The sequence below is a fragment of the Carcharhinus amblyrhynchos genome, chromosome 9 (assembly GCF_965287045.1).
Source record: "Carcharhinus amblyrhynchos chromosome 9, sCarAmb.v2.hapA, whole genome shotgun sequence".
Classification (NCBI taxonomy): domain Eukaryota; kingdom Metazoa; phylum Chordata; class Chondrichthyes; order Carcharhiniformes; family Carcharhinidae; genus Carcharhinus; species Carcharhinus amblyrhynchos.
Genome location: NC_137332.1, coordinates 96,019,257 through 96,033,612, shown reverse-complemented (window position 1 = coordinate 96,033,612; position 14,356 = coordinate 96,019,257). Strand labels below are relative to the sequence as shown.

General features: G+C 53.5%; 1 protein-coding gene across 1 annotated transcript in view; it reads right to left on the bottom strand.

The window, feature by feature from the left end:
* Positions 1 to 8,825: 8,825 nt before the first annotated feature.
* Positions 8,826 to 14,356, bottom strand: part of LOC145348630 (uncharacterized) — a 52,732-nt gene continuing 47,201 nt past the window's right edge. Inside the window, exon 15 of the mRNA XM_080196796.1 lies at positions 8,826 to 11,266. The gene's annotated coding sequence lies outside the window, so the exon portion shown is untranslated. The remainder of the gene's footprint in view (positions 11,267 to 14,356) is intronic.

Genomic DNA, 14,356 nt, shown 5'->3' with positions numbered 1-14,356 from the left:
CCATCCCGCCCAGCCCCAATCCCTCGTCCCATCCAAATCTCCCATCCTGTCTCAATCTCCACCCAGTCCTCATCTCCACCCCAGTCCCAATCTGCCCCTCCAGACCCAATCTCTTCCCCCAGTTCCAATCTCTCCCCCAGTCCCGATTGCTCCCCCAAATCTAATCCCCCCACAGTCCCAATCTCTCCCCCAGACCCAATCTCTTCCCCCAGTCCCAATCTCCCCCTAGTCCCAATCTTTCCCAAACCTCAATATCCACCCGGTCCCAATCTCTCCCCCCGTCTCAATCTCTCCCCCAGTCCTAATCTTTCCTCCAGTCCCAATTTCCCTCTGATCCAAATCTCCCCCGGTCCCAATTTCTCCCCAGTCCCAATCTTTCCCCTGATCCTAATCTCTCCCCCCGTCCCAATCTCACCCCCCCCCTTCTCTCCCCTGCCAAGACCTAATCTCCTCCACCCCACTTCCCGGTCCCAATCTCTCCCCTGATCCCGGTCTCTCCCAGTCCCAATCGCACCCCTCTCTCCCAGGACCCAATCTCATCCCAGTCCCAATCTCCACACCAGTCCTAATCTCTGCCCGGGTCCCAATCTCACCCCTGTCCCAGTCTTCCCAGTCTCAATCTTTCCTCCAGTTCCAATCTCTCCCCAATCCCAATCTCTCCCTTGTCCCAGTCTTCCCAGTCACAATCTTTCCCCCAGTTCCAATCTCTCCCCAATCCCAATCTCTCCCCAGTCCCAAATTTTCCCCTGGTTCCAATCTCTCCCCAGTCCCAATCTTTCCCCCAGTCCCAATCATCCCGGTACCAAAGGAAAACCAAGCAGTGTGCCCTAATGACTATCAGCCAGTGCCTCTGACATCCATCATTATGAAGTGCTTCAAAAGGCAAGTCATGGCATGAATCAATTCCAGCCTCCCGGATCCATTATAGTTTGCCTACTGTCGCAATAGTTCCATAGCACTCGCCATCTCCCTGAGCTTGCACTCAACCCTGGAACACCTAGATAACAAGGACACTTATGTCAGTCTCCTATTTATTGACTACAACTCAGCCTTCAACACCATTATTCCCATGAAACTCATCTCCAAACTCCGTGGCCTGGACCTCGGTGCCTTTCTCTGCAACTAGATCCTGAACTTCCGATCACAGAGACCACAATCAGTAAGGATAGGCAATAACACCTCCTCCACAATCATCCTCAACGCGGTACTCCACAAGGTTGTGTTCTCAGCCCCCATCTATATTCCTTATACAACTATGACTGTGTGGCCAAATTCCCCTCCAATTCAATTTTCAAGTTTGCTGACGACACCACCGTAGTGCGTCGGATCTCAAACAATGACGAGACAGAGTACAGGAATGAGATAGAGAATCTGGTGAACTGGTACAGCAACAATAATCTCTCCCTCAATGTCAACAAAACGAAGGAGATTGTCATCGATTTCAGGAAGCGTAGAGGAGAACATGCCTCTGTCTATATCAATGGGGACAAAGTAGAAAAGGTCACAAGCTTCAAGTTTTTAGGTGTCTAGATCACCAATAACCCCTGTCCTGGCTCCCCTCCATGCCAACACTATTGTTAAGAAAGCCCACCAACATCTTTACTTTCTCAGAAGACTGAGGAAAAAGCTACAACTCTCACCAACTTTTACAGATGTACTATAGAAAGCACTCTTTCTGGTTGTATTATAGCTTGGTATGGCTCCTGCTCTGCCCAGGACTGCATGAAACTACAAAAGGTCATGAACGTAGCCCAATCCATCACGCAAACCAACCTCTCATCCATCGACTCTGTCTACACTTCCCATTGTCTTGGCAAATCAGCCAGCAGAATTAAGGACCCCACACACCCCAGACATTCTCTCTTCCACCTTCTTCCTTTGGGAAAAAGATACAAAAGTCTGAGGTCACATTCCAACCAACTCAGGAACTGCTTCTTCCCAGCTACTGTCAGACCTTTGAAAGGATTTACTTTGCATTAAGTTGATCTTTCTCTACACCCTATCCATGACTGTAACACTACACTCTGCATTCTCTCATTTCCTTCTCTATGAGTGGTATGCTTAGTCTGTATAGTGTGCAAGAAACAATACTTTTCACTGTATGTTAATACATGTAACAATAATAAATCAAATCAAAATCAAAATCAAAATCTCTGCCCAGTCCCAATCTCTGCCTAGTCCCAATTTCTCCCCCAGTCCCAATGACCCCCAATCCTAATCTCTCCCCAGTGTAAATCTCCCCCAGTCCCAATCTGCCCCCAATCCCAATCTCCCCCCCAGTCCTAATCTGCCCCCCAGTCCCAAACTCTCCCCTGTCCCAATCTTCCCCCAGTCCCAATCTGTCCCCAATCCCATTTTCCCCCCAGTCCCAATCTGCTCCCCAGTCCCAATCTCTTCCCCTGTCCCAATCTCCCCCCAGTCACAATCTGCCCCCCAGTCCCAATCTCTCCCCAGTCCCAATCTCTTCCCCAGTCCCAATCTCCCCCCAGTCACAATCTGCCCCCCAGTCCCAATCTGCTCCCCAGTCCTAATCTGCCCCCCAGTCCCAATCTGCTCCCCAGTCCCAATCTCCCCCCCAGTCCTAATCTGCCCCCCAGTCCCAAACTCTCCCCTGTCCCAATCTTCCCCCAGTCCCAATCTGTCCCCAATCCCATTTTCCCCCCAGTCCCAATCTGCTCCCCAGTCCCAATCTCCCCCCAGTCACAATCTGCCCCCCAGTCCCAATCTGCTCCCCAGTCCCAATCTCTCCCCAGTCCCAATCTGCCCCCCAGACCTAATCTCCCCCCAGTCCCAATCTGCCCCCCAGTCCCAATCTCTCCCCAGTCCCAATCTCCCCCCAGTCCCAATCTCCCCCCAGTCCCAATCTCCCCCCAGTCCCAATCTCTCCCCAGTCCCAATCTCCCCCCAGTCCCAATCTCCCCCCAGTCCCAATCTCCCCCCAGTCCCAATCTCCCCCCAGTCCCAATCTCTCCCCAGTCCCAATCTCCCCCCAGTCCCAATCTCCCCCCAGTCCCAATCTCCCCCCAGTCCCAATCTTCCCCCAGTCCCAATCTGCCCCCCAGTCCTAATCTGCTCCCCAGTCCCAATCTGTCCCCAATCCCATTTTCCCCCCAGTCCCAATCTCTCCCCAGTCCTAATCTCTTCCCCAGTCCCAATCTGTCCCCAGTCCCAATCTGTCCCCAATCCCATTTTCCCCCCAGTCCCAATCTGCTCCCCAGTTCCAATCTCTTCCCCAGTCCCAAACTCTCCCCTGTCCCAATCTGCTCCCCAGTCCTAATCTCCCCCCAGTCCCAATCTCCCCCCAGTCCCATCTAAAACTGGGTCAGTGCTGAGGACACACCGTGTGCCCTGGGGGTCAGTGCTGAGGACACACCGTGCTGCCTGGGGGGTCAGTGCTGAGGACACACCGTGCTGCCTGGGGGTCAGTGCTGAGGACACACCGTGTGCCCTGGGGGTCAGTGCTGAGGACACACCGTGCTGCCTGGGGGTCAGTGCTGAGGACACACCGTGCTGCCTGGGGGTCAGTGCTGAGGACACACCGTGCTGCCTGGGGGTCAGTGCTGAGGACACACCGTGCTGTCTGGGGGGTCAGTGCTGAGGACACACCGTGCTGCCTGGGGGTCAGTGCTGAGGACACACCGTGCTGCCTGGGGGTCAGTGCTGAGGACACACCGTGCTGCCTGGGGGTCAGTGCTGAGGACACACCGTGTGCCCTGGGGGTCAGTGCTGAGGACACACCGTGTGCCCTGGGGGTCAGTGCTGAGGACACACCGTGCTGCCTGGAGGTCAGTGCTGAGGACACACCGTGTGCCCTGGGGGTCAGTGCTGAGGACACACCGTGCTGCCTGGAGGTCAGTGCTGAGGACACACCGTGTGCCCTGGGGGTCAGTGCTGAGGACACACCGTGCTGTCTGGAGGTCAGTGCTGAGGGCACACCGTGTGCCCTGGGGGTCAGTGCTGAGGACATACCGTGCTGTCTGGAGGTCAGTGCTGAGGACACACCGTGCTGCCTGGAGGTCAGTGCTGAGGACATACCGTGTGCCCTGGGGGTCAGTGCTGAGGACACACCGTGCTGCCTGGGGGTCAGTGCTGAGGACACACCGTGCTGTCTGGGGGTCAGTGCTGAGGACACACCGTGCTGTCTGGGGGTCAGTGCTGAGGACACACCGTGCTGTCTGGGGGTCAGTGCTGAGGACACACCGTGCTGTCTGGGGGTCAGTGCTGAGGACACACCGTGCTGTCTGGGGGTCAGTGCTGAGGACACACCGTGCTGTCTGGGGGTCAGTGCTGAGGACACACCGTGCTGTCTGGGGGTCAGTGCTGAGGACACACCGTGCTGTCTGGGGGTCAGTGCTGAGGACACACCGTGCTGTCTCGGGGTCAGTGCTGAGGACACACCGTGCTGTCTGGGGGTCAGTGCTGAGGACACACCGTGCTGTCTGGGGGTCAGTGCTGAGGACACACCGTGCTGTCTGGGGGTCAGTGCTGAGGACACACCGTGCTGTCTGGGGGTCAGTGCTGAGGACACACCGTGCTGTCTGGGGGTCAGTGCTGAGGACACACCGTGCTGTCTGGGGGTCAGTGCTGAGGACACACCGTGCTGTCTGGGGGTCAGTGCTGAGGACACACCGTGCTGTCTGGGGGGTCAGTGCTGAGGACACACCGTGCTGCCTGGGGGTCAGTGCTGAGGACACACCGTGCTGTCTCGGGGTCAGTGCTGAGGACACACCGTGCTGTCTCGGGGTCAGTGCTGAGGACACACCGTGCTGTCTCGGGGTCAGTGCTGAGGATACACCGTGCTGTCTCGGGGTCAGTGCTGAGGACACACCGTGCTGTCTGGGGGTCAGTGCTGAGGACACACCGTGCTGTCTGGGGGTCAGTGCTGAGGACACACCGTGCTGTCTGGGGGTCAGTGCTGAGGACACACCGTGCTGTCTGGGGGTCAGTGCTGAGGACACACCGTGCTGTCTCGGGGTCAGTGCTGAGGACACACCGTGTGCCCTGGGGGTCAGTGCTGAGGACACACCGTGCTGCATGGGGGTCAGTGCTGAGGACACACCGTGCTGTCTGGGGGTCAGTGCTGAGGACACACCGTGTGCCCTGGGGGTCAGTGCTGAGGATACACCGTGCTGTCTCGGGGTCAGTGCTGAGGACACACCGTGCTGTCTGGGGGTCAGTGCTGAGGACACACCGTGCTGTCTGGGGTTCAGTGCTGAGGACACACCGTGCTGTCTCGGGGTCAGTGCTGAGGACACACCGTGTGCCCTGGGGGTCAGTGCTGAGGACACACCGTGCTGCCTGGGGGTCAGTGCTGAGGACACACCGTGCTGTCTGGGGGTCAGTGCTGAGGACACACCGTGTGCCCTGGGGGTCAGTGCTGAGGATACACCGTGCTGTCTCGGGGTCAGTGCTGAGGACACACCGTGCTGTCTCGGGGTCAGTGCTGAGGACACACCGTGTGCCCTGGGGGTCAGTGCTGAGGACACACCGTGCTGTCTGGGGGTCAGTGCTGAGGACACACCGTGCTGTCTGGGGGTCAGTGCTGAGGACACACCGTGCTGTCTGGGGGTCAGTGCTGAGGACACACCGTGCTGTCTCGGGGTCAGTGCTGAGGACACACCGTGCTGTCTGGGGGTCAGTGCTGAGGACACACCGTGCTGTCTGGGGGTCAGTGCTGAGGACACACCGTGCTGTCTGGGGGTCAGTGCTGAGGACACACCGTGCTGTCTGGGGGTCAGTGCTGAGGACACACCGTGCTGTCTGGGGGTCAGTGCTGAGGACACACCGTGCTGTCTGGGGGTCAGTGCTGAGGACACACCGTGCTGTCTGGGGGTCAGTGCTGAGGACACACCGTGCTGTCTGGGGGGTCAGTGCTGAGGACACACCGTGCTGCCTGGGGGTCAGTGCTGAGGACACACCGTGCTGTCTCGGGGTCAGTGCTGAGGACACACCGTGCTGTCTCGGGGTCAGTGCTGAGGACACACCGTGCTGTCTGGGGGTCAGTGCTGAGGACACACCGTGCTGTCTGGGGGTCAGTGCTGAGGACACACCGTGCTGTCTGGGGGTCAGTGCTGAGGACACACCGTGCTGTCTGGGGGTCAGTGCTGAGGACACACCGTGCTGTCTCGGGGTCAGTGCTGAGGACACACCGTGTGCCCTGGGGGTCAGTGCTGAGGACACACCGTGCTGCCTGGGGGTCAGTGCTGAGGACACACCGTGCTGTCTGGGGGTCAGTGCTGAGGACACACCGTGTGCCCTGGGGGTCAGTGCTGAGGATACACCGTGCTGTCTCGGGGTCAGTGCTGAGGACACACCGTGCTGTCTGGGGGTCAGTGCTGAGGACACACCGTGCTGTCTGGGGGTCAGTGCTGAGGACACACCGTGCTGTCTCGGGGTCAGTGCTGAGGACACACCGTGTGCCCTGGGGGTCAGTGCTGAGGACACACCGTGCTGCCTGGGGGTCAGTGCTGAGGACACACCGTGCTGTCTGGGGGTCAGTGCTGAGGACACACCGTGTGCCCTGGGGGTCAGTGCTGAGGATACACCGTGCTGTCTCGGGGTCAGTGCTGAGGACACACCGTGCTGTCTCGGGGTCAGTGCTGAGGACACACCGTGTGCCCTGGGGGTCAGTGCTGAGGACACACCGTGCTGCCTGGGGGTCAGTGCTGAGGACACACCGTGCTGTCTGGGGGTCAGTGCTGAGGACACACCGTGTGCCCTGGGGGTCAGTGCTGAGGACACACCGTGCTGTCTCGGGGTCAGTGCTGAGGATACACCGTGCTGTCTGGGGGTCAGTGCTGAGGACACACCGTGCTGTCTGGGGGTCAGTGCTGAGGACACACCGTGCTGTCTGGGGGTCAGTGCTGAGGACACACCGTGCTGTCTGGGGGTCAGTGCTGAGGACACACCGTGCTGTCTGGGGGTCAGTGCTGAGGACACACCGTGCTGTCTGGGGGTCAGTGCTGAGGACACACCGTGCTGTCTCGGGGTCAGTGCTGAGGACACACCGTGCTGTCTGGGGGTCAGTGCTGAGGACACACCGTGCTGTCTGGGGGTCAGTGCTGAGGACACACCGTGCTGTCTGGGGGTCAGTGCTGAGGACACACCGTGCTGTCTCGGGGTCAGTGCTGAGGACACACCGTGCTGTCTCGGGGTCAGTGCTGAGGATACACCGTGCTGTCTCGGGGTCAGTGCTGAGGACACACCGTGCTGTCTGGGGGTCAGTGCTGAGGACACACCGTGCTGTCTGGGGGTCAGTGCTGAGGACACACCGTGCTGTCTGGGGGTCAGTGCTGAGGACACACCGTGCTGTCTCGGGGTCAGTGCTGAGGACACACCGTGTGCCCTGGGGGTCAGTGCTGAGGACACACCGTGCTGCCTGGGGGTCAGTGCTGAGGACACACCGTGCTGTCTGGGGGTCAGTGCTGAGGACACACCGTGTGCCCTGGGGGTCAGTGCTGAGGATACACCGTGCTGTCTCGGGGTCAGTGCTGAGGACACACCGTGCTGTCTGGGGGTCAGTGCTGAGGACACACCGTGCTGTCTGGGGGTCAGTGCTGAGGACACACCGTGCTGTCTCGGGGTCAGTGCTGAGGACACACCGTGTGCCCTGGGGGTCAGTGCTGAGGACACACCGTGCTGCCTGGGGGTCAGTGCTGAGGACACACCGTGCTGTCTGGGGGTCAGTGCTGAGGACACACCGTGCTGTCTGGGGGTCAGTGCTGAGGATACACCGTGCTGTCTGGGGGTCAGTGCTGAGGACACACCGTGTGCCCTGGGGGTCAGTGCTGAGGATACACCGTGCTGTCTCGGGGTCAGTGCTGAGGACACACCGTGCTGTCTCGGGGTCAGTGCTGAGGACACACCGTGTGCCCTGGGGGTCAGTGCTGAGGACACACCGTGCTGTCTCGGGGTCAGTGCTGAGGACACACGCACACACTGACATTGACACATACACACTCTGACACTCATGCACTCTGATACATACATACACACGCACACACACTCACACTCTGCCACACACACACTCTGACACACACACACTCTGACACACGCACACTCTGACACTGACACAACACACACTCTGACAGAACACACTCTGACACTGACACATACACACTCTGACACACACACATTCTGACACACACTCTGACACACACATTCTGACACTGACACACACACACTCTGACACACACGCGTACCCACATCCTTCAATCAGATGTACGAAGCAAAGGTGACAGTAGGGATTAATTAGCTGCCTGCTTGGTGAGACCAGCTTCTATCCCATGTGAAATTTTCATCCTGGCTTCATTGAGTGAACATAGAACAGTGCAGCACAGGAACAGGCCCTTTGGCCCACAATTCCAATTTAAGCTAATCCCTTCTGCCTGGTTTGGTCCATATCCCTCTGTTCCTCGCATATTCATGTACTTATCAAAAAGCCCCTTTAAACCTCCTATCATATCTGCCTGCACCACCACCTCTGGCAGCACTTTCCAGACACCTATGTGTAAAACATTTGTCCCTCACATCTCCTTTAAACTTGCCCCCTCACACCTTAAGTGCATGTTCCCCTAGTATTAGTCATTTCAATTCTGGGAAAAAGATTCTGACGGTCAACCCTATTTCTGCCTCTCATAATTTCTATCAGATCTCCCCTCAGCCTCCCCCCCTCCAGAGAAAACAATCCCAGTTTGTCCAGCCCCTCCTAATAGCTCATACCCTCTAATCCAGGCAGCATCCTGGTAAACCTCTTCTACACCCTCCCCAAAGCTTCCACATTCTTCCTGTAATGTGATGTCCAGAATTGAACACAGTACTCGAAGTGAGGCCTTACCAAAGTTTAATAAAGCTGAAACATGACATCCTGGCTCTTGTACTGAATGTAGCGACCAATAAAGGCAAGCATGCCTTACTCTGCATTCGCTTAGGATAATCTGTTCTCAATACACATCTTTAATACCGAGGGGGCGGGGGAAGGAAACACAACACATTTCAAAATAAAGATTTCAGTTAAGAAACGGTGTTAATGGACAGCACGGGTGGTGCAGTGGTTAGCACTGCTGCCTCACAGTGCCAAGGACCCAGATTCAACTTTGGCCTTGGGTGACTGTCTGCGTGGAGATTGCACGTTCTCCCTGTGTCTGCATGGGTTTCCTCTGGGTGCTCCGGTTTCCTCCCACAATCCAAAGATGTGCAGGTTAGGTTGATTGGCCGTGCTAAATTGAGCTTAGTGTCAGGGGGATTAGCAGATAAATATGTGGGGTTGCTGGAATAGGGCCTGGGTGGGATTGTGGTCGGTGCATTCTTGATGGGCCAAATGGCCTCTTCCTGCACTGTCAGGATTCTATGCTTCTAAAAGCAAATTGAGGAATTGAGAGAGCCTGCACACTTGACAGAGGCGATTTCTGTTTCAATGAAGTGACTTGAAACAAATGTCTTTTGCCAAGTATTTGCAGCCTTTTCAGTTTTTAATTTCAGATTTCCAACACCCCCAGTACATTGCTCCTATTTTAATTACACTCTTGTCCATGCTTGTTAACAGCAGACCCCGGTGGGAAGATGGTGGTGTAATGGTAATGTCACTGAGCTAGTCATCCAGAGACTCAGGTTAATGTTCTGGGGGCATGAATTCCAATCCTACCATGGCAGCTGCAGGAATTTGAATTCAGTTAATAAAACTCTGGAATTGAAAGCTAGTCTCAGTAACGGTGACCATGAAACCACCCGTCATTGTTGTGAAAAACAAAACCCATCTGGTTCACTTACATCCTTAGACGTGATTCCAGACCCACAGCAATGTGCTTGACTCTTAACTGCCCTCTGAAATGGCCAGGCAAAGCATTCAGCTCAAGGGCTTTCTAGCTATGCCCACATTACATGAAAGAATAAACAGAAAATTGAAGAGTCTGTGTACCACTCAGATCTGCTGAGTGCCAAGTGAAAAAGTTCGACTGCATGTACCTTTTCTCAGCAACATTACTGAGCAGCTAGCAGTTTGCGTATCCCTCGACGGTGACTCATTGCAGTGTAGTCCACTGGTGGGCTGTTCTGATTGGTGCAATCTGCCTCATCTGACTGGGTGAATGGCTATCCCAGTATACAGGGGCTAACCAATCACATGTTAATCACAAAGTATAACCGTGTTGCTTTCTCTCTCCTGAGCTGCCAGGGATTTCTATTATACTTTATGGTGTCGGAGTGTGATAGCTTGCTAACTGTCCGATGTTGGTCTCTAGAATTCCCACTGTGGGCGAGACACTGTCAGTTACCCCGTAATGGTCACTGTCCCATCAATATTTTTAGTTCCCTGAGCCCTTTCACAGCGTGAGCCTGACATTTTGTTCCAATACTTGGGAACGGCTCAGAATTGGATAAGAGTTGACTCTATACCTAACTCACGACAGACTATTCTGTATTCCCTAGCAGGTAAGGTTCAAAGGTCAAGGTGCTGACCAGTCAAAAAACAAAGACAATTACAGCACAGGAACAGGCCCTTCGGCCCTTCAGCCCGGCCAGTCAAGGGTCACAGGTCAAGATCCATACAGATCCCAGGGTTCAAAGATCAGGGTGCTGGCTAGACTTTTTTTAAAACTTATTAGTGTCACAAGTAGGCTTACGTTAATACTGCAGTGAAGCCACTGTGCAAATGCCCTAGCTCACCATACTATGCTGTCTGTTAAGGTGCACTGAAGGAGAATGTAGCATGGCCAGTGCACCTAACCAGCATGTCATTAGAGTGTGGGAGGAAACTGGAGCACCCAGAGGAAACCCACGCAGACAGGGGGAGAATGTGTAAAGTCCACACAGTCACCCAAGGCCAGAATCGAATCTGAGTCCCTGGTGCTGTGAGGCAGCAGTGCTAACCAATGTGCCACCATGCTGCCCTGCTGTGGGGTTGAAAGGACAAAACACTGTACTGAGCCCAGGGTTCAATGTTCAGGGTGGTGACTAAACAGTCAGGGGTCAAAGGGCAATATGCGATACAGACCCCAGGATTCAAAGGTCAAATCATTGAACCTGTGTCCAGGACTAAACATTTTGTTAAAATCTAGTTTACAAACAAAACAATGCAATGCAAATTGGCAAAAAAGTCCACCTCCCAAGTCCCACGTGATCATGTTAGAGGCAGTGATGATGCTGCTCAGTCACTCATCAGTATAACAGAGCGAGAGAGGGAGAAAGGGAGAGAGAGAGTGTCCATCCTGCTGATTCAGAGCTGGAAAGCTGGCGGGAGCCTCAGGTTCATTGGGGAGTTGATGCTGATCTGGAGAGGAGAAACAGGAGGAGGTTAGAGCTGGAACATTGCCACATACTAACTTGTCATTTGTGTCTTCAGGGTCAAATAAGATGTGAGAGTGGAATGCCCCTTGGGCGGCACAGTGGCACAGCGGTTAGACTGCTGCCTCACAGCACCGGGAACCCGGGTTCGATTCCGGCCTTGGATCGCTGTCTGTGTGGAGTCTGCACAGAGCCATAGAACATCACAGCGCAGCACAGGCCCTTCAGCCCTCAATATTGTGCCGACCAGTGGAACCAATCTAATGACCCTCTAACCTAAACTATTCCGATGTTATCCATATGCTTATCCACTGACCATTTGAACGCCCTTAAAGTTGGCGAGTCCACAACTGCTGCAGGCAGGGCATTCCACGACCTTACTACCCTCTGAATAAAGAACCTACCTCTGACATCCATCCTATAATTACCACCCCTTAAGTTAAAGCTATGTCCCCTCATGTTAGCCATCACCATCCGAGGAAAAAGGCTCTCACTGTCCACCCTATCCAATCCTTTGATCATCTTGTATGCCTCAATTAGGTCACCTCATAACCTTCTTCTCTCCAATGAAAATAACCTCAAGTCCCTCAGCCTTTCCTCATAAGACCTCCCCACCATACCAGGCAACATCCTGGTAAACCTCCTCTGCACCCTTTCCAATGCCTCCACATCTTTCTTATAATGCGGTGACCAGAACTGTACGCAATACTCCAAGTGCGGCTGCACCAGAGTTTTGTACAGTTGCAACATGACCTCATGGCTCCGAAATTCAATCCCTCTACCAATAAAAGCTAATACCCCGTATGCCTTCTTAACAACCTTATCAACCTGGGTGCCAACTTTCAGGGAGCTATGTATATGTACACCGAGATCTCTACGCTCATCAACACTACCAAGAGTCTTTCCATTAGCCCTATATTCTGTACTCCTGTTGCTCTTACCAAAGTGAATCACCTCACACTTTTCCATATTAAACTCCATTTGCCACCTCTCAGCCCAGCAATGCAGCTTATCTATGTCCCTCTGCAAACTGTAACATCCATCCTCACTGTCTACAACTCCTCCAACTTTGGTGTCGTCAGCAAATTTACTAATCCATCCTTCTACACCCTCATCTAGGTAATTTATAAAAATGACAAACAGCAGAGGCCCCAAAACAGATTCCTGAGGTACACCACTTGTAACTGAACTCCAGGTTGAATATTTCCCATCAACAACCACCCTCTGTCTTCTATCAGCTAGCCAATTCCTGAACCAAACTGCTAAATCACCCTCAATCCCATGCATCTGCATTTTCTGCAATAGCCTACCATGGGGAACCTTATCAAAAGCTTTGCTAAAATCCATATACACCACGTCAACTGCCTTACCCCTATCCACCTCTTTGGTCACCTTTTCAAAAAACTCGATAAGGTTTGTGAGGCACGACCTACCCTTCACAAAACCGTGTTGACTATCCCTAATCAATTTATTTCCCTCTAGATGATTATAAATCCTTTCCCTTATAATTCTTTCCAAAACTTTGCCCACAACAGAAGTAAGGCTCACCGGTCTATAATTCCCAGAATGGTCTCTACTCCCCTTCTTGAAGAAGGGGACAACATTGGCTATCCTCCAGTCTTCAGGCACTATACCTGAAGCCAATGACGACATGAAGATCAAAGCCAAAGGCTCTGCAATCTCCTCCCTAGCCTCCCAGAGAATTCTAGGGTAAATCCCATCCGGCCCAGGGGACTTATCTATTTTCACACTCTCAAGAATTGCCAACACCTCCTCCTTATGTACCTCAATCCCATCCAGTCTACTACCTGGTGTCGCAGTATTCTCCTCGACTACACTGACTTTTTCCTGCGTGAATACTGATGAAAAATACTCATTCAGTGCCTCTCCTATCTCTTCAGGCTCCACGCACAACTTCCCACTGCTGTCTCTGACTGGCCCTAATCTTGCCCTAACCAATCTTTTATTCTTGACATACCTGTAGAAAGCGTTAGGATTTTCCTTGATCCTATCCGCCCAAGTCTTCTCATGTCCTCTTCTAGCTCTTCTTAACTCTCTCTTTAGCTCCTTGCTGGCTAATTTATAACTCTCCAGTGCCCTAACTGAGCCTTCACGTCACATTTTTACATAAGCCTCCTTCTTCCTCTTCACCAGAGATTCAACTTCTTTAGTACACCACGGTTCCCTCGCTCAACCACTTCCTCCCTGCCTAACAGGTACATATTTATCAAGGACTCGCAATAGCTGCTCCTTGAATAAGCTCCACATTTCAGATGTTCCCAGCCCCTGCAATTTCCTACTCCACCCTATGTATCCTAAATCTCACCTACTAGCCTCATAATTACCTTTCCCCCAGCTGTAACTTCTGCCCTTCGGTATAAACCTATCCCTTTCTATCACTAAGGTAAACGTAACTGAAGTGTAGTCACTATGACCAAAGTGCTCACCTACCTTCAAGTCTAACAGCTGGTCTCGTTCATTACCCAGTACCAAATCCAATGTAGCTTCACCTTTTGTTGGCCTATCTACATACTGTGTCAGGAAACCTTCCTGAACACATTGGACAAAAACTGACCCCTCTAACGTACTTGAACTATAGCTTTTCCGAAGGATATTTGTAAAGTTAAAGTCCCCCATAACAACTACCCTGTTACTTTTGCACCTATCCAGGATCATCTTTGCAATCCTTTCCTCTACATCTCTGGAACTTTTTGGAGGCCTATAAAAAACTCCCAGCAGGGTGACCTCTCCTTTCTTGTTTCTAATCTCAGCCCATACTACCTCAATAGACAGGTCCACATCAAACATCCTTTCTGCCACCGTAATACAGTCCTTGACTAACAATGCCACGCCTCCCCCTCTTCTACCACCTTCTCTGCTCTGACTGAAACATCTGAACCCCGGAACCTGCAACAACCACTCCTGTCCCTGCTCTATCCATGTCTCTGAAATGGCCACAACATCGAAGTCCCAGGCACCAATCCAGGCTGCAAGTTCATCCACCTTATTGCATATGCTCCTCGCATTAAAGTATACACACTTCAAACCACCCTCCCGCCTGCCAATACACTGCTGT